Source organism: Pongo pygmaeus, chromosome 6 (assembly GCF_028885625.2).
Source record: "Pongo pygmaeus isolate AG05252 chromosome 6, NHGRI_mPonPyg2-v2.0_pri, whole genome shotgun sequence".
Taxonomy (NCBI): domain Eukaryota; kingdom Metazoa; phylum Chordata; class Mammalia; order Primates; family Hominidae; genus Pongo; species Pongo pygmaeus.
The window spans coordinates 71,713,998-71,740,177 of record NC_072379.2 but is presented as its reverse complement, the minus strand read 5'-3'; positions in this window follow the sequence as shown (position 1 = coordinate 71,740,177).

Here is a 26,180-nt window from a genome sequence, read left to right as displayed (position 1 = left end):
TGTTTTCCAAAGTGGCTGCACTGTGTGACATCCTCACAGCAATTTATGAGTGTTCCAACTTCTCCACATCCTCTTCAAAACTTAGTATTTTTTCTTCTTGATTATAGTCACCCGAGAGTGTGTGAGTTGATATCTCCTTGTGATTCTGATTGGCATTTGTGTGATTAATAAAATGTTGAACATGTGCTTATTGGCTATTTTTGGAGTAATGTCTATTCAAACCCTTTGTTCATTTTTAAACTTGGTTATTTGTCTTTTTCTTGTTTCTTTATTCATTCTGGACACAAATCCCCTATCAAATATATGATTTTCAAATATTTATGATAAGTGGATCCATGATTCAAGAAGAGGAAGTAGACATGCATGTTAATGTACCTAACAACAGAGTTTCAAAATATATTCAGCAAAAATGGACAGAACATATAAGTGGTGCAAGACCCAAATATAAGACCCACAAAACTATTCATATGTGCCGTCATGACATTTTGGTAAAATAAAGACTTGCATGGCTTAACTGCAAGTTCCCCTTTGTATAAGTTTCCTAGTCTAGGGGACCAGGCAGAATTCCTGCTTATCTCTGAATGGGGGTTTCATTTCCCTGCCAGCCCATGGAATTATTCAAACAGGTAAATCACATCCTTTAGTGGAAACAAGGGGTCATCTCACCTTCTTGACATTACAAAGCCTGCCTCCCACAGCCCCTGCCTGTTCACTCCATTCTCAAGTGTAAACCCTGTGTGGCAAGCAGGTCCTCCTCCCACAGGCTGTGAGTAAATGTGACTAACAAAGTGCTGTAGATCGCATCTGTCCCGTGTCAGGTGGCATGTGTTTGGCCATCTGCTTAACCCTAGGGTGAAATCCATCCCGCACCAATGGGAAGAATTTGAGGCAATTAAAACAATTGGCATAATGAACAGGATGGCCCAACCATAACCTAGGACATCTGGTCAGCTTTAATTAACTGTTCTTTGCTAACCAACTCGTTCTGTGATACAGTGAAGCCTTTAGAGACAGAACCGCCAATTACTGGTCGGTTTATGCTTTTTTCTGTGCAGTTTCTTACCTTTTTTGAGTTTTTCCATCAATTCCCACCCTAAAACACTCTTCTCCCTAAGACCAGAATAGTTATTAATTGACTATACCCCAACATAGCCTAATGTCAGACGGAGCACATGATTGGCAAGTCAGAAAGGCAGTGATAACACAGTGCCTTGACTAACCTGTGCTTGAGTCCCACTAAACAGGGGACAGGCTGGAGCTCTTTGCTCACTGCATCTGTCCTGGTGACTATCATTGGTGGTTTGGGGCAGCCATATCAATTGGCATTACAAACAGAATGGCCCAACAGAATGGGATGGTGGATAGGTGGGGATAGGACCAGTAATGGACCTTTGTGAGGCTTGTGGGAATGAAGGCGACCACCACTCCAGAGAGAACTAAGTGTGGCACTTCATTGCCTAATGTGAGCCATTGATGTTCAGGCAAAGGTAGTGGCTTTGCTCATGTTCTGTGCTTCTGCTTCCTTTGCTGTTGTCCTGTGTTGTTCCCTGACCTCCCAGGGTAATGAGGCACTCAACCATGGCAACCTATGGCCCAGACACTGATGAGAAAAGGGGAAGGAGAATGCACAACCCCTAGCCAGTGTGTCTAGGCTATGCTTAGTACTGCTGCTTACCAGCAGACCAAAGGAATAATCTTGCAATCACAAGCTTGATGGCTGTCACCCCCAGCAAGACAAAATGAAATTATGACTGTGAAGCTCTCACCTGGGAAGATTGACTGGCACTCCCTGGAGAAGGAGGGAGGCACTCACGAGGGTGACTGTTGGTCTCCTAGGTTTTTCCCTATAACCACCCACAATGCACTTTGCACCCTGAATCATCAGACAGAAATAGAAACTAAAAGTCATGATTTATGTGATTAGAAATTCAAAATACTCTGAAGTAATGTGTACAGAGAGAAAAGAGAGGAAGAAAACGAAGCCTGCACTGCAGAAAAGGCAAGGCCATAGCAGAGGATGGTTACAGTGCATCAATATCTGGTTTATGAGCCCAGCACTCTAACTGTGCCACTCTGCTGCCTTTGTCTCTCTTGCAACAAACATCCTGATTCTCCAGGTGGTAGGGAAAACACCCCAGACACCACTGAGACACAATAAGAGTTCATTTTAGTTTGACTTAAGCTCGAGGTCCTTCATCCCTATAAAGCAACTATTGCCATCAGGGAAGTCTCTAACCACAATGATACTGATTTCAGGATCTCTGGAGGAATACATTTATCAGTATGAGTAGAGTAGAGAGGAACCCTGCACCCCACACACACTCATGTAAATACAGTGACAAACATGGAAAACAAAAAGAGAAAGGAAGGAATGAAAGACAAGGGGAAAGGAGGAAGAAACCTCGATAAAGAAGGAGAAAACACAAAAACTAGAAAAAATAGGTGCACACATTGACCCAATTGGAAATCCAAACTTTACTAAAATAATTCGTACAACAAAAATATAAAGGGGAGTTGATTAGCTTTTGCACCTCTACAACATAGGTTCCAAATTAACTTTACCATCTACTAAAATGCACTAATTGCATTTTGCACAAACCTTCACAGCTTTAATTAATACTGGGATTCAAATTATTTTTATAATTGGAGATTCCACTAAAGTTAAACATGACAACTCCTATAATTTTAAGAAAAAATGCTGAATATAAAATAGAGAATGAATAGGTATGCCATGATGTCCTAACTGCAAATTCTCCTCTGATCCCTCCTCCCAAAGATAAGGTCCACAGCCAAGCCACCCTTCTTTTCAGAGGAACTAGGCACAGTTCCTGTTTAGGCTTGGGTTCTCTCTTTCTCTCTCAGAGACTGCACATAAATTATGTATACAACTCCATGACTTGGACATATGCATACATCTGTGAAACTGTCACCAAAATTAAGGAAATAAGACATATACATCACCTCCAAATGTTTCTTTTTGCCTTTTTTAAAAACAAGAACACTTGACATGAAATCTACTCTCTTAATAAATTAAGTGTGCAATAAAGTATTGTTAGACATAGGCACAATGTTGTACAACAGATCTCTAGAACTTACTCATCTAGCATAACAGAAACTTCTATTCATTGACTAACTCCCCATTTCCTCCTTCCCACTGTCCTTGGCATTCACCATCTGATGCTTCTGAGTTTGACTATTCTAGATACCTTGTATAAATGGAATCGTGTTGTCATGTGTCTGTCTTATTTCATTTAGCATAATGTTCTCCAGCTTCATCCATGTTGTCACTAATGACAGGATTTGCTTCTCTTTTAAGGCTAAATAATATCTTATTGTATGAATTCACCTCTAACTAGCAGGTTTTAGTTACCTGCTACCCACTCAATTCAAACAAATTAATCACATCTTCTGCCTGGGAGGAGAGGTCACTCTGCTGTCGTGATTCTATAGAGCCTACCTCTTACAGCCTACAGTTGTTCATACTCTTCTGTAGAGTCAATAAAAATATAAACAAATTTTCCAACAGGATTTTGTGGGCAAATTAATAATTTATTATTGAAATTATATGGAAAGACAAAGGAACTCTAATAGTTGAAATAATTTTTAAAATGAAAACTAAGTTGGAGAATTCTTGCTGCCATATTTTCAGATTTAACATGAACCAATAGTACTCAACATCAGGTGGTCTTTGAAAACGATGCATATATACATAGAGAGAGAGAGATGCATGGAACAGAGGATTGAGTCCAGAAACACATTCACACAAATATATGCTCAATTGATTTTCATCATTATACATTACCTATATAGATAGATAGATAGATATGTAGAAAGAGAGAGAGAATAATTTGTACTTTATCAAAATAAATAAACTTTTGCTCTGTGAAAATTACTGCTAAGATATTGAAAACTCAATGCAAACAATTACAGTAAATATTTTCAAATAATATGCCTGATAAAGGACTTGTGTGCAGAATATACAAACAACTCTCAAACACTCCTAAGAAAGTAATGAAAAAGTAGGCAAAAGAGTTAAACACACCTCACCAAGGAAGACATCATATATATGACAAGAATATAAAAATGCTCAATCTCTTAGTCACTTGGCAAATGAAAACCACATGTATATAACATATACCTATTAGAACAGATTCTTTAAAAAGGAAGAAAACTTAAGTGCTGGCAAGAATGCAAAACTGGAAAATTCATACATTGGTAGAAGAAATGCAAAATACCCAGTTTGGAAAACAATTTGGTAATGTCTAACATTTATTTATGCTACGATCCAGCCTACTTGGCATTACCTTCATAAGCATATATTTATAGTACCTATATTTGTAATCCCCTCAAACTGGAAACTTGCCAAATATTTTTTAAGTGATGAAGCATTAAATTAACTGTGGTACACCTGTAAAATGGAGTACTGCTCATAATAAGAACAAAGCGCTAACACATGCAACAAATGGATAAACTCATGTAAAAGAAGTCAGACTCAAATGCTACATGCTGTTTGATTCCATTTATATGATGTTCTTGCAGTAGCAATACTGTGGGAACATGGAACCCATGTATGGATGCCAGGGACCACGAGCTGGAGAGACAATTTTGAAGGAGATGGGCTTATTTTTAGAATATAAACGAACTGTTCCATATCTTGATTGTGGTGGTGGATACGCAACTGTACACATTTCTCAGCACCCACGGAACTATATACAGAAAGCGTGAAAGGTTTTGTGTGTAAATTCCATGTTAATATAAAATATATATTAAAAAAACACCAGCCTTATTAATGATTCATACTAAGAAAACAAAATGTCATGTGGTTAAGCTACCTGGTCCTGCAAGCCATGGAAGGTGGCTCTTGGGAATACTACAGATACTTTTTTTTTGGCCATCATGCTGTGATAGAGGAGATCACTTTGTAATTACTGACTGTATACTCACTCTTAAGTTTTATGTTGTGTGATATATTTGACCTTAAATGTTTATAAAAGTAAAAAAAAAATCAAACCTGGAAACAACTGCAATCCTAACTCTTATACTATGAAACTACATCCCAAACTTAGTACAATATACACTAAATTAAGGGAAGAGTTCAAGAGAAACATATTTCTCTACATTTTGAGAACCCTATGGAATTCTGTAAAAATTGCAGCAACTGAAGCATGGGCTCATTACCTCTCTCCTGAAATGACAAAATCAAGGGATGTGGAAGCATTTCTGATTTCAAAGGACTCCACAAAATCGCAGGGGGTGGGGGTTAATGAAAAAACATACCATGATTATAAGAAATTGAATTTTTTGCATGGATGTGGGTTGACAGTAAAGAGGGCTTCTGGGGGACATTAGTATGTGTGGTTATTAAGGGAGTGATCATGTATTGCCAAAGTTTTGTCAGGAAAGCAAAATCTGCTTCTATGATTTCCTGTGACATTGTCTTAATCAACCAGGATTGTTAGGTCCCTCAGCCTGCTGCTGAAGAAAGTTTCTAAGTGTCCCAAATAAGGTTGGAAATAGAATGAATATTAGAAAATCCAGCCCCGCCTCTCTTTCATCTGTCTTCTCAGATTCTAGAGGAGTCTGAATGGGGCATGTACATGTGTTTCTGCATTTTTGTGACGTAGTAGTTGGAGAGGAGCATTCCACTATTGCCATCTTTCTTATCGAGGCACATTCTTTATTCTCCAAATCCTCTCTCCATCCTAGGGTTTAAGATTTGCCATATAAAGGGCAAGAATATTCTGGACATTTTGGATTTATCTTCCCATCATATCCATTTTCTCAGGCTTTATACTCAGTGCATAATGAAAAAGAGAAGAAAAAGGGAAAATATAGAATGAAGGAAATATCTACTAATATCCCAAAATATTAAATACTTATGATTAATAATAAGTTTAAAGGCTTACCAACAACCCTAAAAATAAATGTGAAGTTCATAGATGAGGAAAACTCTAGTATATAAATTACAGCATGAGTAAGCATTAAATGTGCTTGTCCTTAGATAGGAAGACATTAGACAAGTGTCAACTCTCCTAAATTAATCTATACATTTTGTGTTTTGAGGAGTGAGGTGAGAACTTGACCGAATTTTATTATAGTCATAGGAGATATTAAGCAACCAAGAGAAATGTAAAAAGAAAAAATAATTAAATGAGGAGCTCACTATCCTTTTGAGGTTTTAAAATCTCTATGATCATTGTTAAAAAGCAGTAGTAATAGACCTAAAAACATGGGAATTTAAGACCTGGCCAAAGTGACATGTTAACTAATCAGAGAGCATAAACTGTCTCATTAACCTTCTCAGAAAAACTTCATAAAGATTTCAGGAAAAATGATGTTGGATTTTTCCTTATGCAAAGCAGAACAAGATCAAACGTTTGATGTAAAAAAATTGTACCATAAATATACCAGAGAGAAACAAAATTTTTAAAAAAAGAGATTAAGAAGATTGTTTCTAAGTTAAAAATAGCACAGGAATCATGCAATCAAATTATCTTTTATTCTGGATGCATACAAATTAGAAATATTTAAACAGTAAACAATATTATAAACAGCAAAACAAAGGTTATAAAGAACAAACAAAAGGTTGCCAACTGTATTAGTTTATTCTCACACTTCTATAATGAACTACTTGAGACTGGGTAATTTATAAAGAAAAGAGGTTTAATTGACTCACTATTCTGCATCGCTGTGGAGGCCTCAGCAAACTTGCCGTTACGGCCAAAGGTGAAGGGGAAGCAAGTCATGCCTTATATGGTGGCAGGAGAGAGAAAGAGCAAAGGGAAGTGCCACACTTTCAAACCATCAGTTCTCCTGAGAACTCATTCACTATCACCAGAACTGCATGGGGGAACCACCCCCATGTGCAATTACCTCCCACCAGGTTCCTCCCTTGACACATGGGGATTACAATTCAAGATGATTCGGGTAGGAACACAGAGCCATGCCATATCATTCCAACCCTTGCCCCTCCCAAAACTCATGTCCTTCTCACATTGCAAAACACAATTATTCCTTCTCAACAGTCCCCCAAAGTCCAAGTCCAAATTCCCATCTGAGACAAGTCCCTTCTGCTTATGAAGCTGTAAAATCAAAAGCAACTTAGTTACTTTTGATTGCATGCATGTGGGTTGAAAATAAAGAGGCTTCTGGGGGACATTAGTGTCCAGGGGATACAGGCATTGGGTAAATTCTCCCATTCCAAATGGGAGAAATTGGCCCAAATCAATGGGCAATAGCCCCATTGCAAGTCTAAATCCCAACAGAGTAGTCATTGAATCTTAAGGCTCCAAAATAATCTCCTTTGACTCCATGTCTTATACCCAGGGCATGCTGAATACAAGAGGTGGGCTTCACCCATGTGGCTCTGCAGGGTACAGCCTCCACAGCTGCTTTCATGGGCTGGAGTTGAGTTTCTGCAGCTTTTTTTCTTTCTCTTTCTTTTTTTTTTTTTTTTTAGACATAGTCTTACTCTATCACTCAAGCTGAAGTGCGATGGTACACTCTCGGCTCACTGCAAACTCTGCCTCCTGGGTTCAAGTGATTCTCCTGCCACAGCATCCCAACTAGCTGGGATTACAAGCGCTCACCACCATGCCTGGCTAATTTTTTTGTATTTTTAGTAGAGACAGGGTTTCGCCATGTTGTCCAGGCTGGTCTCAAATTCCTGACCTCAGATGATCCACCTGCCTTGGCCTCCCAAAGTGCTGGGATTATAGGCACAAGCCACCATGCCTGGCCATTTCTGTGGCTTATACAGGTGCATGGTGCAAGCTGTCAGTGGATCTACCATTCTGGGTTCTGGAGAATGGTGGCCCTCGTCTAACCACTCCACTAGTTAGTGACCCAGTTGGGACTCTGTGTGAGGGCTTCAACCCTACATTTTCCCCTCTGCATTGCCCTAGTAGAACTTCTCCATGAAGGCTTCTCTCCTGCAGCAGACTTCTGCCTGGACACCCAGGCATTTCCATACATTCTCTGAAATCTAGGTGAAGTCTTCCAAATCTCAACTCATGTCTTCTGTGCATCCACAGGCCCAACACCCCACAGAAGCTGCCAAGGCTTGGAGTTTACATCCTCTGAAGCAATGGCCTGAGTCGTACCTTGGCCTCTTTTAGTCACGGATGGAGCTGGAGAGTCTGGGAAACAAGGTGCCATGTCCTGAGGCTGCACAGAGCAGTGAGGCCCTGGACCTAGCCCACAAAACCATTTGTCCCTTTTAGGCCTCTGGGCCTGTGATGGGATGGGGTGCCATGAAGATCTCAGAAATGCCCTGGAGACATTTTCCCCATTGTCTTGGCTATTGACATTTAGATTCTCTTTAGTTATGTAAATTTCTACAGCTAATGGCTTGAACTTCTCCCCAGAAAATGGGTTTTTCTTTTCACTGCAAGGTCAGGCTACAAATTTTCCAAACTTTTAAGCTCTGCTTCCCTTTTAAACATAGGTTCCAATTTAGATAATCTTTTTCTGAGTGCATATGACAGTACACTTTCAGAAAAAGCCAGGTCACCCCTTGAATGCTTTGCTGCTTAGAAATTCCTTCTGCAAGATACCCTAAATCATCTCTCTCAAGCTTAAAGTTCCACGGATGTCTAGGGCAGGGGGGAAATGCCACCAGTCTCTTTGCTAAAGCATAGCAAGAGTAACCTCTGCTCCATTTCCCAATAAGTTTCTCATCTCCATCTGAGACCACCTCAGCCAGGACTTCATTGTCTACATCACTATCAGCATTTTGATCAAAACAATTTAACAACTCTCTAGGAAGTTTCAAACTTTCCCTCAGCTTTTTGTCCTCTTCTTAGCCCTCCAAACTGTCCCAACTTCTGCCCATTACCCAGCTTCAAAGCCACTTCCACATTTTATGGTTATGTTTATAGCAGCACTTCACTCCTGGTGCCAATTTTCTGTTTTAGTCTGTTTTTACACTGCTACAGAGAACTACCTCAGATGCATAATTTATAAAGAAAACAGGTTTAATTGACTCACGGTTTCTCATGGCAGGGGTTGCCTCAGGACCCATGATCCAATTACCTCCCACCAAGTCTCTCCCAAGACACACGGGGATTACAATTCAAGACAAAATTTGGATGGAGACACAGAGCCAAACCATATCAACAACTATTGTAATGCCCAACCTTGTTTTTACTAACCCTGTTTTTAGACTCTCTCTTTTCCTTTAATCACCTAGCCTTGTTTCCACCTGAATTGACTCTCCCTTAGCTAAGAGAGCCAGACAGACTCCGTCTTGGCTCTTTCACTGGCAGCCCCTTCCTCAAGGACTTAACTTGTGCAAGCTGACTCCCAGCACATCCAAAAATGCAATTAACTGATAAGATACTGTGGCAAGCTATATCCACAGTCCCCAAGAATTCGTCTGATTGATAATGCCCAAAGCCCCGTGTCTATCACCTTGTAATAGTCTTAAAGCCCCTGCACCTGGAACTGTTTACTTTCCTGTAACCATTTATCCTTTTAACTTTTTGACTACTTAACTTCTGTAAAATTGTTTTAACTAGACCCCCCCCTCCCCTTCCTAAACCAAGATATAAAAGTTAATCAAGCCCCTTCCTCGGGGCCAAGAGAATTTTGAGCGTTAGCCATCTCTCAGTCGCCGGTTAATAAAGGACTCTTAATTCGTCTCAAAGTGTGGCGTTTTTCTAACTCGCTCAGGTACAACACTATCAACTTCCTAAACTTAATTTATAAAATTAGGAATAAATAAACACAAGTATTTAGAAATTAGGCTGGGGATTTTGTTGTGTTTAATTTGGCTTTTTTGTTTTCTTGCCCTGTTTAACAACAATCAACATTTATTGAGGTAAATATTACTTTTTGTTATCACATCTCACAGCATATGGAAAAGATCTTTAATGTTTCCATTGTTTCCTGATTGGGTTCAACTTCAATTATAGTTTAAGTAAGTTAAAGTGCAATAGTTATATGATCTAATTCTAGAAAGTATAATAAAATGAAATAATATGCTCTTAAGAACTATATTGAAACCATCTATATTCTGAAAACAATATTTTATCATTATTATTATATAAAAGTTCAATAGAGAAAATGCAGCATCAATTAAGTAAGAAGTTAAATCAAAAGGTGTCACTCAATCAGAATTAATTTAAATGGATAAAATAGATATCTGGCTAAGTATGTGGATATTCAGGATTTAGCTGTTGGAAACCTCAGTGATATCTGCACATCACTCTGCATCCTTGAGCTATCACATCTCACCCCTCCTACTCCTCAGGGAACCTGAAGATTCAGGAGCTGAGCTGATACTCTCTGGCCACCACACTGGGCTACACGTGGAATAGTAGGGGCAAAGGGGCCACTTGGGAAAAGTTGGATTTCAAACTCTAATTCAGACAATTTTTGCATGTTGTGACCATCTTGTTTTCTTAGATCATTGCACTCTCTTGGTCGTAACAACAGCTGACAAGCTTTCTTGAGCTATTTTCTCATGAGAGATGATCCACCTTTGATTAAATGAAACAAACTGTCCAGTTGTTTCTCCAAGCCTTCAGACATCTTCCCATAGGAGTCAGGGTTTTGATGTAAAAGGATGACGCTTTCATATAATTTGGGAAGTTTCTCCTCTATTTCTATGTGATACATTTCCTCCTCCATTGATTTTCTGCAAAGTTTGATTTCACATTCTTGATTTAGTTCAGGCAGTGTCTGGAGTTTCAAAGGAAGCTTTTGAATCTCAATTTTAAATAGTGCATTTCTCACTGCACTGCTCTAATTGGGAATTCTTAAAATACTGCTTGTTTTTCTAAGTTTTTTTTAAAGAAAATATTTAAATTAACAGCATTAACGAGTTTCTTCAAATTGATACTTGACTGATAATCTTGGTTTCCATTTTCTGAAACCCTTTTTGTCTAATGTCAATTTGTCATCATCTGTGTAATCTTCTCTAAAAGGAGGAGATAAGTTTATCATCTTCAGCACAGAGTCCATTAGAGATTTTTACTGATTCTCTTTACAATTGACCTCTTCTTCCCTTTGTGTTTTGATGTTTTCTAACACATTTTTCTGTTCCTTTAGGTCCCACACTCTTTTCTCCCAGCAGCTTCTTGGACAAAGAGCTTCTTGAAGCTGAACATTTTTATCAAAACCATTAATAACTTTTCTCTGATATTGTCCTATAGTCTTCTGAAATGACATTAATATATTTTGGCCTCAGTTCCTTGGCACTGTTGGCACTGTTGGGATTGTGATGCCTCTTTCGAATGACTGTGTCTATCTTTCAAGATGAGCCATTATCACTCCGGGAAATAAAATTTTGTGGAATTGGCTCTTCTGTTCTTGGTCATGAGGCTCTTCTGTATCCCCCAGTGAAAAGATGGACCTGTTTGTACCATTATTAGGTATTGCCAAACACAGAGTTTGTAACATCAGAGGACTGACCACCACTGCAAGTGACTAGATAACTCAAAGGCTTTACTTTTTTTTTTTTTATTTTTTTTGAGGAGTCTCCCTCTGTTGCCCAGGCTGGAATGCAGTGGCACGATCTCAGCTCACTACAAGCTCCAACTCTGCGGTCCAGGTGATTCTCCTGCCTCAGCCTCCCGAATAGCTGGGACTACAGGCACACGCGGCCATGCCAGGCCAATTTTTTTTTTTTTTTTTTTTGTATTTTTAGTAGAGACGGGGTTTCACCGTGTTAGCCAGGATGGTCTCAATCTCCTGACCTCGTGATCTGCCCACCTCGGCCTCCCAAAGTGCTGAGATTACAGGCGTGAGCCACCGCGTCCGGCCAACTCAAAGGCTTTATTAATGAGTCTAATATTCCCACTGTCTTTACATTTCTCTCTTTAACTCAGTCAGCAAGTCTCTGTGCTACCTCCTTTCCCTTCATAGTCATGCTGGCTTTTCACAATAAAAACAAAGCAGCACACACCAAAATTTTCAAGGGAATCCCGAACAGACTTAGCCTTGTGTCCATAATTCAAATGACACCATCAGCACACCATGCAGTGGCCATACGAGTAGCTGGAAAGAGCTTTTGTGGCCATTGGTAGACCTTCCATAGATCCAGTGGCCACTGCAGCTCTTCCTCTGGTTGAAACCTGTGGACTACAACTTCCTGCCCAGACTCTAGGAGAGTCCAACCTTGAAACAAAACAAGTATCTGGTAACCAGAACAGACCATCACTAGAGCTGTGTGGGGAGGAATACTGGCAAGTGTATCAACTTTTAACTTTACTCTGGTCACCTCACAAGCAGAATGTACTACTTGCTCAAAACACTGAATCAATGATTAACAGCCTTTTAAAACAGAGGTCACCAGGCGCAGATGGGGTTGCTGGTGAATTCTAGCAAGCATTTAGGGAAGTAATGGTGTACATTTTCTACAATTTTTACAGAAAATAGAAGCAGAGGAAACATTTTGTAATCCACTCTATGAGCTAAGTATTTCTCTAATACTCAAACTAGGTGAAGAATAAAAAACTACACAGTAATGTCTGTCTTAACATAGACATGAAAATCCTCAAAAAAATATTAACAAATCACATTCAACAATACACAAGAATAATTATACAGCATGGTCAAGTGGGATTTATTCCAGGTGTTCAAGTTTGTTTCAACACTTGAAAATATTTGTTATTTTGAGACTATTTTGCTCTGAGCATACATATCTAAAATGGCTACAAATTCTATTTTATTATTATGTAGTATTCCTTCTATGATCCACAAATGCCTTGAGAGGAAAATATGATGTAGCTTAAAATAATGAGAATATGATTTTTTTCCCTGTGTGCATTAGAAATGTATCTGATTCACATTAAATGAATTACTCAATTTCATTCATTATTACACTAGAAGTTTTTATTGTGCATGTTTATTTATATATTTGAAACTTTCAAGTCATCTTATAATTAATATTTTATCTTTACATTACAGAAAACCCCATATGCTTTCCTCTATGAGGGATTAGCTAATATACAAGACCAATTTTCTTGTCAAGAACAAGTAGCAAAGCTGAAAAAAGAGAAATAAAACTATATGTTTGAAGGCATAAGAGAGTGACCAAGACCAGAGCACTAGAGAAGCCAACATTCTGGTAGATGAAAGAGTCAACTGATAAAAAGGACCCTCTCCTTCTCCCTCTTACACTATAATTTTTGAATTTTTAACAGCATTAACAAAATTACTTATTGGTGTTTTCTATATTTAATAATGCAAAATGATTTCAATATTATATACTTTATATTTCTAGAAATAGTTCTCAATTTTTTTTTTTTTTGAGATGGAGTCACACTGTCGCCCAGGCTGGAGTGCACTGGCACCATCTTGGCTCACTGCAAGCTCCACCTCCCAGGTCCACGCCATTCTCCTGCTTCAGCCTCCCAAGTAGCTGGGACTACAGGTGCCCGCCATTATGCCTGGCTAATTTTTTTTATATTTAGTAGAGATGGGGTTTCACCGTGTTAGCCAGGATGGTCTCGATCTCCTGACGTTGTGATCCACTTGCCTCGTCCCCCCAAAGTGCTAGGATTACAGGCATGAGCCACCATGCCCAGCCAATAGTTCTCAAAATTTTTATACTTGTGTCCTTAAATGTAAGTGTTGACAGAAGTAATTTACAAAGCTAAAATCTCACTGTAGCAAACACATTGCAAATATACCTCCAAGTAATAGAAATTTAAATTTGACTGAGTGGGTGTATAATCTTTTTACATACTGGCCTCATGTGAAAAATATCTGGTCAGAGATAAAGTTTCTTAGTCAGATAAATTAGAAATTTGGGCCAAGAAATCATGTCTAAATCCTCACTGAATACAAGCTTGTACCTTTCCTCATTGGCTTCATGTAGAACTGTTCTACCATGTAGAGAAGACAGGACAAACCTTCTGTCAAAGAGGGATGAAAGCTCATCCTTGGTGATACCAAGTATCCGTTGTGAATGAAGCTGATGACACTTTTTTGATGCAACCAATTTTCCAAATGTTCCTTACCAAAATCTTGTATGTTCAAAGAAAAATATTTATGCAGACAACTTTACAGTAATGTTTTCAAAAGTCTGATAAAGATATACTAACATGATGCCTCAAATGGTTTATGATTTGCTTTTATAATTATGGCATTTTGATTTTTCTATTTGCTGAAAAAAATGCACGTAGGAAAAATGTATACAAGATGTTTTGTTCTGAGCCTTGGAAGAGTTCTTTAAAACTGTACACCTTTCTGAGTATGTTTTATTACATGATGTAACTCAATTTGACATGTAACAGTAACAGAATGTCAGGCTGAGAGTATTTTGAAAAGAACCACTCTTGTTCGAAAGGCCAACAATTCTAGAAGTTGAAAATATAAGATTTGTATTCTCAAATTTATAACAAAATAATATAACTCAATGTTTGTGGTATATTAGGTATTAGTAATAAATCATTGCCTCTTTATTGTGTGAGAAAGAGTATCCTTAGAGAAGGCTAACATTGCTTTTTAACTAATTACACATGTATTTTGAGATGATATCCAGTATATTTAAGTGTTGTGATTATAATGACTTTTTTTTTCTCCTAATAGGGTCTTCCATACAAACTGAAGGTTTGTCATTTTATTAAGTACACACTAGACATGTGTCTGCATAGTGAAACATATAGAAGTAAAGAGTTAGCTGTAATGGGCCATAATTAGAAACTCCTTCTTGACAAATAAACATCATTTTGCTCGGTCTTCTAGTAGAGTAATAACCAGCCTGTAGAACAGAACAGTTGGGCTGGAATGGACTTAAGCAAATATTTAAAATGATTCTTCATTTCACAGAATACTATAACCAGAGAAATTGACACTCATTCAAATTTTTAATATTAGTGTGTGAGAAAAAATGAAATCTGTATTTTCGACACTCACAAATCTATGTGCTGTACACCACACATATTCAAGCAGGTCAGTGATATTTCTACTGAAGCAAAAAGATGCCAGTGAGAGTGAAAAAGCAAATTAGTCCCCAGCATCAAGGCAACAGTTTCATTTTTAGGATAAATAAGGTATTCCTGAAAAATGAGCCACAGTTATAATGAGAAAAGACCTGAGCTTACAATCAGAAGTCTAAAAGGCATATTCATATGCAGCTGTTACTCCATTTTTTACTTCAAACAAGTCGCTTTATGAACCTGAATCTGTTTCTTTTCCTGCCTACCTTCCTTTATAAAGTTACAATAATTAAATAAGATTATGTTTTTTGAAGCTCCTTGAAATCTGTTGAGTGCTGAAAAATGTAAGACATTGTAAATGGTATTCAGCATTCCTAAAGTCATGTATATCCGATTTGGCAAACGTGAACTCAAAATATTTATATATTAAAAATTATATTGATGAAATTGTATTTAATATATTTTATGTGTTTCTAAAGTTTTATTTTCTTTTTCAATCCTATTAAAAACTCTAACACTGACTGCACATAGCAGGCTTATGGAAAATTTTTCTTAAATTGGATAACATATTAATAGTATATTCATATATTTAAATAAAATTAAACACTTCTATATTTATAGTATCAATTTGGGGCAGAAAAGTAAAACTAACTCTATAGCATGAAGAAAGAAGTAAAAAAATCTGGAAAGCTCATTTTAGACTCCCAAAGGGATTAACAGTAGGTACTAGATAGATGTGAAAAATTGTGTATTGGTATTTATTTATCTCTATACAATGTATACCATCTAAAACCCAATGTGCCTATATTCTAACAGTTATACTTCTTGTCTTTGGAAAACTACTTATCATTGAAATTTAAACATACACAAATACAGTAATAATAATAAAACTTTGAAATTATAAAAGTACATGGAAAGTAGTATTGCTAAAGTTTAGAAAAATAATATGAAACTTCATTTAAAAATACACTGCTCAAATAAAAATAAATAATTTTATTTAATGTATTTTTCTGTGGAAAGTTGTTTAGTTAATTTGCTTCTGGATTCAATAAGCCTATTGATATTCATCAAATATTTAGTAATCAGCTCTATGCTCCCTGACATCCATGATTTCGGTCAGTTTTTGTGAAATGTGTCAAGCTATAAATTTACAATACATTGTGTGGAGGTTGAATTTTTCCCAAGAAATAACATGAAAACTTTTATACATTTCTATTTTACTTATAAAATATTAAACAATAATATCTCAGAATATATCATGTAAAGTTAATAATATTAAAATTCGCAAAAACTTGAATTATATCGTGTTATATGTACAAGTAGCAAAGTGCCCACTCTAGGTGGGGGTTAAAAGAGAATAAACCTGACAGGTGAACTTAAAAGTATTGAATAGTAGTGTGCGCTCATTTACATGGCAACTTCTGGGGAACTCTTTGGGGAAAATTATTTTTAACCAAATCTGTAATTGACATGAGGACATATACATATGTTTTTGACAGATTTGGAGGCCCAAATGGAAATCAAGTTGCAGGAAACTAATTAGGTGTTTGATAGAATTCATCATAAAGAAAAATATCTGGCACAGAAGTCCAACTTAGCATTAGAACATACATTTTAGACGGGACTGGTGATTTTGAGAACTAGAATCAACCGAACCCAGGAACTCAGTGGGTATACAGATGTCTGGAGAAAAAGAGTATGATGCATTTGAATGGAAAAGACTGTTCTGGTAAGCTCTGTAACATGAAAAAAAAAAATGTGCATAATTTAGGGGAAGAGACTACAAAAATTCAGCAATTTAGTAGCCTTCAAATATGGGGAATATTGGGAAATAAACGTTTATAAATATAAATTTTGAAGAATTGTGGCAATTCAAATTTGGAGAATATTTGAAAATATAAATATGGTTTTATTTGTAAAAAATGTTTTCATTTGTAAATTAAAGGGGTACAATAAAGGATAATTATTTTCAATATGAATTTTTTCAATATTGAAATTATTTACAGAAATTGAAAAGCAAGGTAACTCTATAATGTACCTATAATATATTTATAAAATATGTATGATGTTATATATGGGGTTTTACTTCTTCATGAGGTGTTATATTTTGAAGTATCTTTTGTATTTCTTTTCCTCGTTTTCTCTTTCCATTCTTCTTCCACTCCTGTACCCCACATCCTTTTCTGACATTCAAAACATGCTCATTCATCTCAAGAAATGTAAGTTATCAAAACATTACTGGTAACCTTCAGGGTTTACCTGAGGAAAACTAGATAGAATATACAGAGTCTTTGTAGAGAATAATACAATATCACTAGACATGACCTCTCTTGCTCGGTAGAGGAAGCAATCTAAAGAAAAAGTAAGTGGATAAACATTATTGGGAAACCAGTGGGACACAAATATTCATTAATTTTATACAAAATATAAATAAAATGAACTTGGTTCAAAGCTAATATATTAAGAAATTATTTCCTCATTGAACACTGGAAACTAAAAATAGCACAAAATCTCCCAAACACTTTATTACTAATAAATTTAGAAATGTGTTCTAAAGGTTTTTTTCTTTAACGTAAGATTAAAATGCCAAGAGTTTAAAATTTACCATGTAATTTGATATAATCATTTAATATAATCAATGAAGGCATATATTAGGATAAAAGGGGAAGAATATATCATTGGGCCATTTTAATTACTTAGGAGATCTAAAATGAATTATGCGGCTTAATGATTTTACTAGCTTTACTAGCTTCACCATGAAAAAATGTGAAGCTAGTAAATTTCATACTGTAAGAGCCTATATTAAGTTCCCAAATATAAGTATATATATAGAAAATCTGTGCAGAAAGAAAGTTATCTCTGAACACTGAAATTACACAGTATTGGGAAATACAATACAAACTTGCAAGTAGAAAAAATTCCAACAGAATAAAAAGCATGCCCTTTTAAGGATATTATTATTTTTTATTTTTTTATTATACTTTAAGTTCTAGGGTACATGTGCACAACATGCAGGTTTGTTACATATGTATACATGTGCCATGTTCGTGTGCGCACCCATTAACTTGTCATTTACATTAGGTATATCTCCTAATGCTATCCCTCCCCACTCCCCCTGCCCCACGACAGGCCATGGTGTGTGATGTTCCCCTGCCTGTGTCCAAGTGTTCTCATTGTTCAATTCCCACCTATGAGTGAGAACATGTGGTGTTTGGTTTTCTGTCCTTGTGATAGTTTGCTGAGAATGATGGTTTCCAGCTTCATCCATGTCCCTATAAAGGACATGAACTCATCATTTTTTATGGCTGCATAGTATTCCATGGTGTATATGTGCCACATTTTCTTAATCCAGTCTATCATTGATGGACATTTGGGTTGGTTCCAAGTCTTTGCTATTGTGAATAGTGCCACAATAAACATACATGTGCATGTGTCTTTATAGCAGCATGATTTATAATCCTTTGGGTATATACCCAGTAATGGGATGGTTGGGTCAAATGGTATTTCTACCTCTAGATCCTTGAGGAATCACCACACTGTCTTCCACAATGGTTGAACTAGTTTACAGTCCCACCAACAGTGTAAAAGTCTTCCTATTTCTCCACATCCTCTCCAGCACCTGTTTTTTCCTGACTTTTTAATGACTGCCATTCTAACAGGTGTGAGATGGTATCTCACAGTGGTTTTGATTTGCATTTCTCTGATGGCCAGTGATGATGAGCATTTTTTCATGTGTCTGTTGGCTGCATAAATGTCTTCTTTTGAGAAGTGTCTGTTCATGTCCTTCGCCCACTTTTTAATGGGGTTGTTTGTTTTTTTCTTGTAAATTTGTTGGAGTTCATTGTAGATTCTTGATATTAGCCCTTTGTCAGATGAGTAGGTTGTTAAAATTTTCTCCCATTTTGTAGGTTGCCTGTTCACTCTGATGGTAGTTTCTTTTGCTGTGCAGAAGCTCTTTAGTTTAATTAGATCCCATTTGTCAATTTTGGCTTTTGTTGCCATTGCTTTTGGTGTTTCAGATATGAAGTCCTTGCCCACGCCTATGTCCTGAATGGTATTGCCTAGGTTGTCTTCTAGGGTTTTTATAGTTTTACGTCTAACATTTAAGTCTTTAATCCATCTTGAATTAATTTTTGTATAAGGTGTAAGGAAGAGATCCAGTTTCAGCTTTCTACATAAGGCTAGCCAGTATTCCCAGCACCATTTATCAAATAGGGAATCCTTTCCCCATTTCTTATTTTTGTCATGTTTGTCAAAGATCAGATGGTTGTAGATGTGTGGTATTATTTCTGAGGGCTCTGTTCTGTTCCATTCGTCTGTATCTCTGTTTTGGTACCAGCACCATGCTGTTTTGGTTACTGTAGACTTGTAGTATAGTTTGAAGTCAGGTAGTGTGATGCCTCCAGCTTTGTTCTTTTTGCTTAGGATTGGCAATACGGGCTCTTTTTTGGTTCCATATTAACTTTAAAGTAGTTTTTTCCAATTCTGTGAAGAAAGTCATTGGTAGGTTGATAGGGATGGCGTTGTATCTATAAATTACCTTGGGCAGTATGGCCATTTTCACGATATTGATTCTTCCTATCCATGAGCATGGGGGACACATTTAAAGCAGTGTGTAGAGGGAAATTTATAGCACTAAATGCCCACAAGAGAAAGCAGGAAAGATCTAAAATTGACACCCTAACATCACAATTAAAAGAACTAGAGAAACAAGAGCAAATACATTCAAAAGCTAGCAGAAGGCAAGAAATAACTAAGATCAGAGCAGAACTGAAGGAGACAGAGACACAAAAAAACCTTCAAAAAATCAATAAATCCAGGAGCTGGTTTTTTGAAAAGATCAACAATATTGATAGACTGCTAGCAAGACTGATAAAGAAGAAAAGAGAGAAGAATCAATTAGACGCAGTAAAAAATGATAAAGGGGATATCACCACTGATCCCACAGAAATACAAACTACCATCAGAGAATACTATAAACACCTCTACTCAAATAAACTAGAAAATCTAGAAGAAATGGATAAATTCCTGGACACATACACCCTCCCAAGACTAAACCAGGAAGAAGTTGAATCCCTGAATAGATCAATAACAGGCTCTGAAATTGAGGCAACAATTAATAGCCTACCAACCAAAAAAAGTCCAGGACCAGATGGATTCACAGCCGAATTCTACCAGACGTACAAGGAGGAGCTGGCTGAAACTATTCCAATCAATAGAAAAAGAGGGAATCCTCCCTAACTCATTTTATGAGGCCAGCATCATCCTGATACCAAAGTCTAGCAGAGACACAGTAAAAAAAGAGAATTTTAGACAAATATCCCTGATGAACATCAATGCAAAAATTCTCAATAAAATACTGGCAAACCAAATCTGGCAACACATCAAAAAGCTTATCCACCATGATCAAGTCGGCTTCATCCCTGGGATGCAAGGCTGGTTCAACATAAGCAAATCAATAAGGATATTATTAAAAGATTCTTTTTAAAAAAGATCGTTTAATTATCTCTAGATCCTAGGGCAGTGTGTCTGTTTTTGACTTTCTTACTTGTTATGTAATTTTAGCCCACTGTAATGTTATATATTAATCTGTAGGTTTCTATCTGATAGATTAGCCCCAAAGATTATGATTTTATTGCCATATAGGACATTAACCAGGATTGTAACTAGTTAACAATCTTATCCTTACATCGTTCTTCTATTCTTACTCTTCTTCCTTCTCCTTCTCTTTGTATACCCATAAATGCCCAGCTTCTCAAGTGCTACAGGAAATCATTTATCATTTTAGTGATGTCCTCATTGATGACTTATATATATTTCTGGAACCCTAGATTTATTCCCAAGTGATAATAGAATTTCCCCCATCTCTCTGTCTCTCTGCCTCTCTTTGTCTCTGTCTCTCAATTCTGTTTTGGTTTTGTTTCAATTTCTTGATCAGGTTTGGTTCCGCTTCTGTTTCGTATGTGTCCAATAAGTTATTCCCCATTTGGCGATAACAGTGAGAAGGGTACTGGTTTTATGATCTGAATATTTGATGATCTCTATTGAGATGATAAAAACTTTGTTTTTGGCAGTTAAGAGATGGAAGAAATCTGGTTATTTGGTTCCTTATTGTGTTTGTGTGCTTTTCTATTGTGGAGCTTAACTCAATGAAGAAAACATTTCTTGCACGCTAGAAAGCAGAGCAGCCCTATGAGATCTTCAACAGTAAAATTTTTCCTCTGTGTTTAACTTGTGACTGAGGTTGTGGAAATTAAACTGCAAGCTCTTTCTATATCTGTGGTTATAACTGGGAAATACCTATACATCTTCTGGTGAATTTAAAACACTTTCTTCCCTTCAGAGTGTATCAATCACTTGGATTATAAAGTCTCTTAAATCGAAGGAACTTTGTTTAATTAGTTAATAGAGACCAACAAGGGTAACATAAGTCAAATTTTAGGGAAATCAAGAATTCCCAGGGAAACAAAACATCTGCAATAACAACATTTTAAATATACTAATATTTTAATAATTAATAACAACCATACTCTATATGGTTTTGGGTACATGATCTTAAAATCATTTCCTACGTCCTTACTCAAAGACTTTTCTATTATTTAATCACGGATTAGGAAATAATATATAGATTTCTAGTGAAAAATAAGACAGGATATTGTAACTTTAATTACATTTAACTACATATATAGGTAATTATATGTATATTCTCTTTAACAATTAGTGTGTTACATAATGGCTGTACTTTGGGTCAAGTTAATGAACATATATATTTAGCCACTTTAAGAATGAGTGAAAGGGAGGTAGGTCTCAGTAGGTGATGTACTCATGAGCCTTTGCTGTCTGCCAACATTCTTGCTATTGACGGTCAGGTATCAATTACTACTTTGCAGTTTTCTCTGTGTAATAGAAGTTACATTCATTAAAAGTTATAACTAACAATGATGTTTGAGATTATACTAGGAATGCTAATGTTGTAGAAAAAAATTCTTTTCTATAACAGAAAAGTTCTTCATTTTAAGAGAAAAAAGAGGTTTTGTCTTAATGTAAACTTGTCAGGTCATTTCAGAATACACAAAAGTGAAATAAATGGGAACGCTTGAATGTATGTATCAAGTTTTAGAAAATTTGGCAGATGTTAATTTCATTTGCTTGGAAATAGGTTTCTTGCAAATAATGAGCCTGAAAAGAAGCAACAAAATATATTAAAATTTTGGCAAAATTTTATTTTTGATGGCTTTATCAATAATGTATTTTTTAATGAAAGTAGAATTTTTTTTACTAATGCATATTATATTAATGCATAACTAAATTTTATTATCCATTAAAGTAATAATTGATGTATCTAGTCTTTTCCTAACAAGGAGTATTTAAATGGTATGACGGGACAACCTCCTCATCAGACTACCTGAATCATTCTCAGTGCTTTGTTTTGCCTTTATCATGTTCTTGAGATTTAAACAATGATGAAATATTGCTCATATCTGAAGGAGCTGAGGTTCCTAACTATTGAGTTTCCTTCTCCTATTTTTACTTAAGATATTACATTGTCACATTGAGTAATTGTTCTTAGGCATCAATAATCCTATTTTAATCAAGTGACCAAATCTCCTCAGCTAATCTTTTAAATTTTGTCTTCTACCAAATCAGATCCTAAATTTAGTGAGGAAGAGCATATGTCTTTTACAACTAAAGTTTGAGTTTCTCAGAGGGTTTCTGGGGAGTCACAAAGGTCTTTCATCTTACCCCCCAAAAAATGAAAAAAAAAACCCAGATTCATTGGGAATGCTGCACATTTCTTGATTTGCTTCACACTATTTCACACTATTTTTAAAAAAGGTGCTGCATGGAAAGAGATTCCAAACCAAATTATGATTTTATGCAAGTGAATTGTGAGTAATATAAGTATTTCCAGGATTCTACAATTTATAAAATGGATTTGAAGGCCCTCAAGAGTTGTCAATTCTCTCTCTGCCTGTAATATATTATCAGAGGCAACACTGATACAATTCTTATGAAAGTGTTATCTATTGTACTCCATTCAACAACTTCATTCCTCTCCAAACTGATATCATTCGTTTCTATAACAAATTAACCACTATTGACTCCCGTCTACAGATGTTTGCTGCTGTCATCTTATGCTTGCCTGAAGGCTCTGTTGTAAATTATAGAGTAAATTTTTGTCTGCAATAAAGAAAGCTGCACTCACAGACTCATGGAAAGCAATATACTGAGACTTTTACCTATTGATGCTTCACAGCATACACTCATGGTTATAGGCTTTGGAGCTTAAAGCTGACATCATTTAGACAAGTGTCAGATCATACCAGCAGACTGAGTCGGGACAGCTAGGTCTTTTTTAAAACTAGAAGCAGAAAACTTCATTAATAACAGACAGATGACCTATGACTCAGTAAAGGAATTAATTCCATTGAACTGAATGAATTAATGAGGGAAATTTAATTGTGGTTATTTGTTTACAGTATTGTTGATTTAATTTTACGGTTCTATTTAATGGCTGGTATATTAAAAAGAAGCTTGTTTCTTTCTTAATTTAAGGCTAACCCTCAATTTGCCAAGTCTCACTTACTCCTCATAATTCAGAAGCAAACACCTCTACTGAGTTTCTGTACTTTTTATGTTAATATAGTCGTTTGCATAGGTTAAGTAAAAATCTGTTTGCCTTTTACTAAGATATAATTGGAAATATTAATCATAAATCCAAGATAATACCTACAGTGTTATATTGAGAATCCTTCTCATTTAGTCAAGGTACACCAAGCTCACACTTAGGGAATAAGTTTGCATAGAGAGCCAATGCTCGGAGAAAACGCTCAGGTAAACTGGCCGAGTTACCTGTTACATATTTCTAGCTTTGTCAGTAAGGAATGCCCTTCCTGACAGACCAAAGATCTTAGCAGATTTTACACATCGCAAGCAAAGTAGAATTCCCCAATGTGATGGGAAAAACTTTCTTGGGCTTGGTTTCCTGGTCTTGGTATAAAAAATTAAATAATACGTACTTATACAAATTCAAACTGAGATTCTTTATGAGAATTTGTAGACAAAGCTAATTTTCTAGTAGATGTTTAGTACTTGATCAAATCTGTTTGCTTAATATCTTAGTCCCTTTGGGCTAATATAACAAAATATCATAGACTGGGTGGCTTATAAACAACAAAAACTCATTTCTCACAGTCTGGAGGCTGGGATGTCCAAAATTAGGGTGCTGGCAAATTTGTTATCTGGTGAGGACCTGCTTCCTCTTAGACAGCTTGCTTCTCACTCTAACCTTACATAGCAGAAAGGGCGAGGGGGCCTTCTTAGGCTTCCTTTATCAGGGCACTTATCCTGTTCTTGAGGGCTCTGCCCTCATAACCTAATCACCTCCCAAAGGCCCCACTTCCTAATACCATCACTTTAGGAGTGAGGATTTCAACAAATGAATTTCAAGGGGGACATAAACATTCTGCTATAAAGAACTACCTGAGACTGGGTAGTTTATAAAGAAAAGATGTTTAATTGACTCACAGTTCCACATGGCTGGGGATGCGTCAGAAAACTTACAATCACGGCAGAAGGAGAAGGGAAAGCAAGACATGTCTCACAAGCCTTCAGGAGAGGAAGAGGAGGAAGTGCCACACTTTTAAACTATCAGATCTCATGAAAACTCACTCACTATCATGAGAATAGCATGAGAGAATCTGCCCCCATGATCCAGTCACCTCCCACCGGTCCCTCCCTTGACATGTGGATATTGCAATTCCGGATGAGTTTTGGGTACGGACACAGAGCAAAACCATACCACATTCAGACCACAGCACTCAAGAAAACATATCTGGTTAATCAATACCTTTTGCTGAAACAATACAAATAAGCGGTACAAACTTTGTGTTCAAGAATAACCTTTGGAAATTTTATATCAAAATGGGGGAACTGGTGAGAAAAACTATTAAAAAGTAGGATGAAAGACATAAGAAAGTACATGACGCTCTTTCAATATTATATTGGAGCTGTTTTCACAGGTCCAGTTAAGGGTTATTAAATCCTCTAGGATAATGTACCTGTGCTTGATGTTGTTCTTTACTACTTGATTAAAGCTCAAAAAACAAAGAAGTGATATAGTAACTTTTAGATTTCTGTCTGACAGAAAAAATAAACCCAAAGGGTTTGATTTTATTGCTCTGTAAAACATTAATGATTTTTTATATCTAAACTAGAAAACTTATTCTAACATTTCCTTTTAAAAAATACCTTTTAATACTCAGTGTGATGACAACTACTTTTAACATCTTCTAAGTACCTTTACTAATGAATTAAATCTGTGATACAGATTCATTCTATACATGTATATATATGTATAAGAGTCAAATTTTTATATTATTGAAAAATCTACTTTAAGAAGGGGAATTTGGTCTTCGCTCTCTCTCTTTTTTTTTTTTTCAAGATGGAATTTCACTCTTGTTGCCCAGACTGGAGTGCAATGGCGCAATCTTGGCTCACCACAACCTCCACCTCCCTGGTTCAAGCTATTCTCCTGCCTCAGCCTCCTGAGTAGCTGGGATTACAGGCATACACCACCATGCCAGGCTAATTTTGTAGTTTCAGTAGAGATGGGGCTTCTCCATGTTGGTAAGGCTTGTCTTGAACTCTCAACCTCAGGTGATCCACCTGCTTTGGCCTTCCAAAGTGCTGGGATTACAGGTGTGAGCCACCGTGCCTGGCAAATTTGGCCATCTAATTTCCATATTGTTTAACATGTTTACATTGATTTTATATTACCTTATCATCAGAAAAAATGTGTGACAAAGAACTAAGATTATTTTGTGCCTGATCAAGCAAAGCTACTTTGTGGGGGTATTTTAAACTGTCTCATGTAATAATATTTTACGACAAATCGATTCTTTTTTTATTCTTTCATATTCCAAAATATCAATAGCCACAGGGCAGTGAACACAAAGTTCACCTGAAATATCTATGAAATATATAATGTACGGAGCTAAGATTCAGCAGTGGCATGCAGTCCCTCCAATATATGCTCAAGGGCACCACTGTTCACTTGCACTGATTAGAAGGATTTTTACCTTTACCCTCCCCAACACTATTGGCCATGCCCTTTTACTAAGTTATATGAACTCAGTCTGTCAGATAATGATGCTCTGCAAGCCACTGATGAAAAACTACAGACAGGCCAATGCTATATGCTAAACTTCCTGAAAATAGAAAGCCGGCACCACTCTCCCACTCTTTTCTAGTCACACACTGAAAATTCCCTTGGAGGAAAGAGCTAGATAC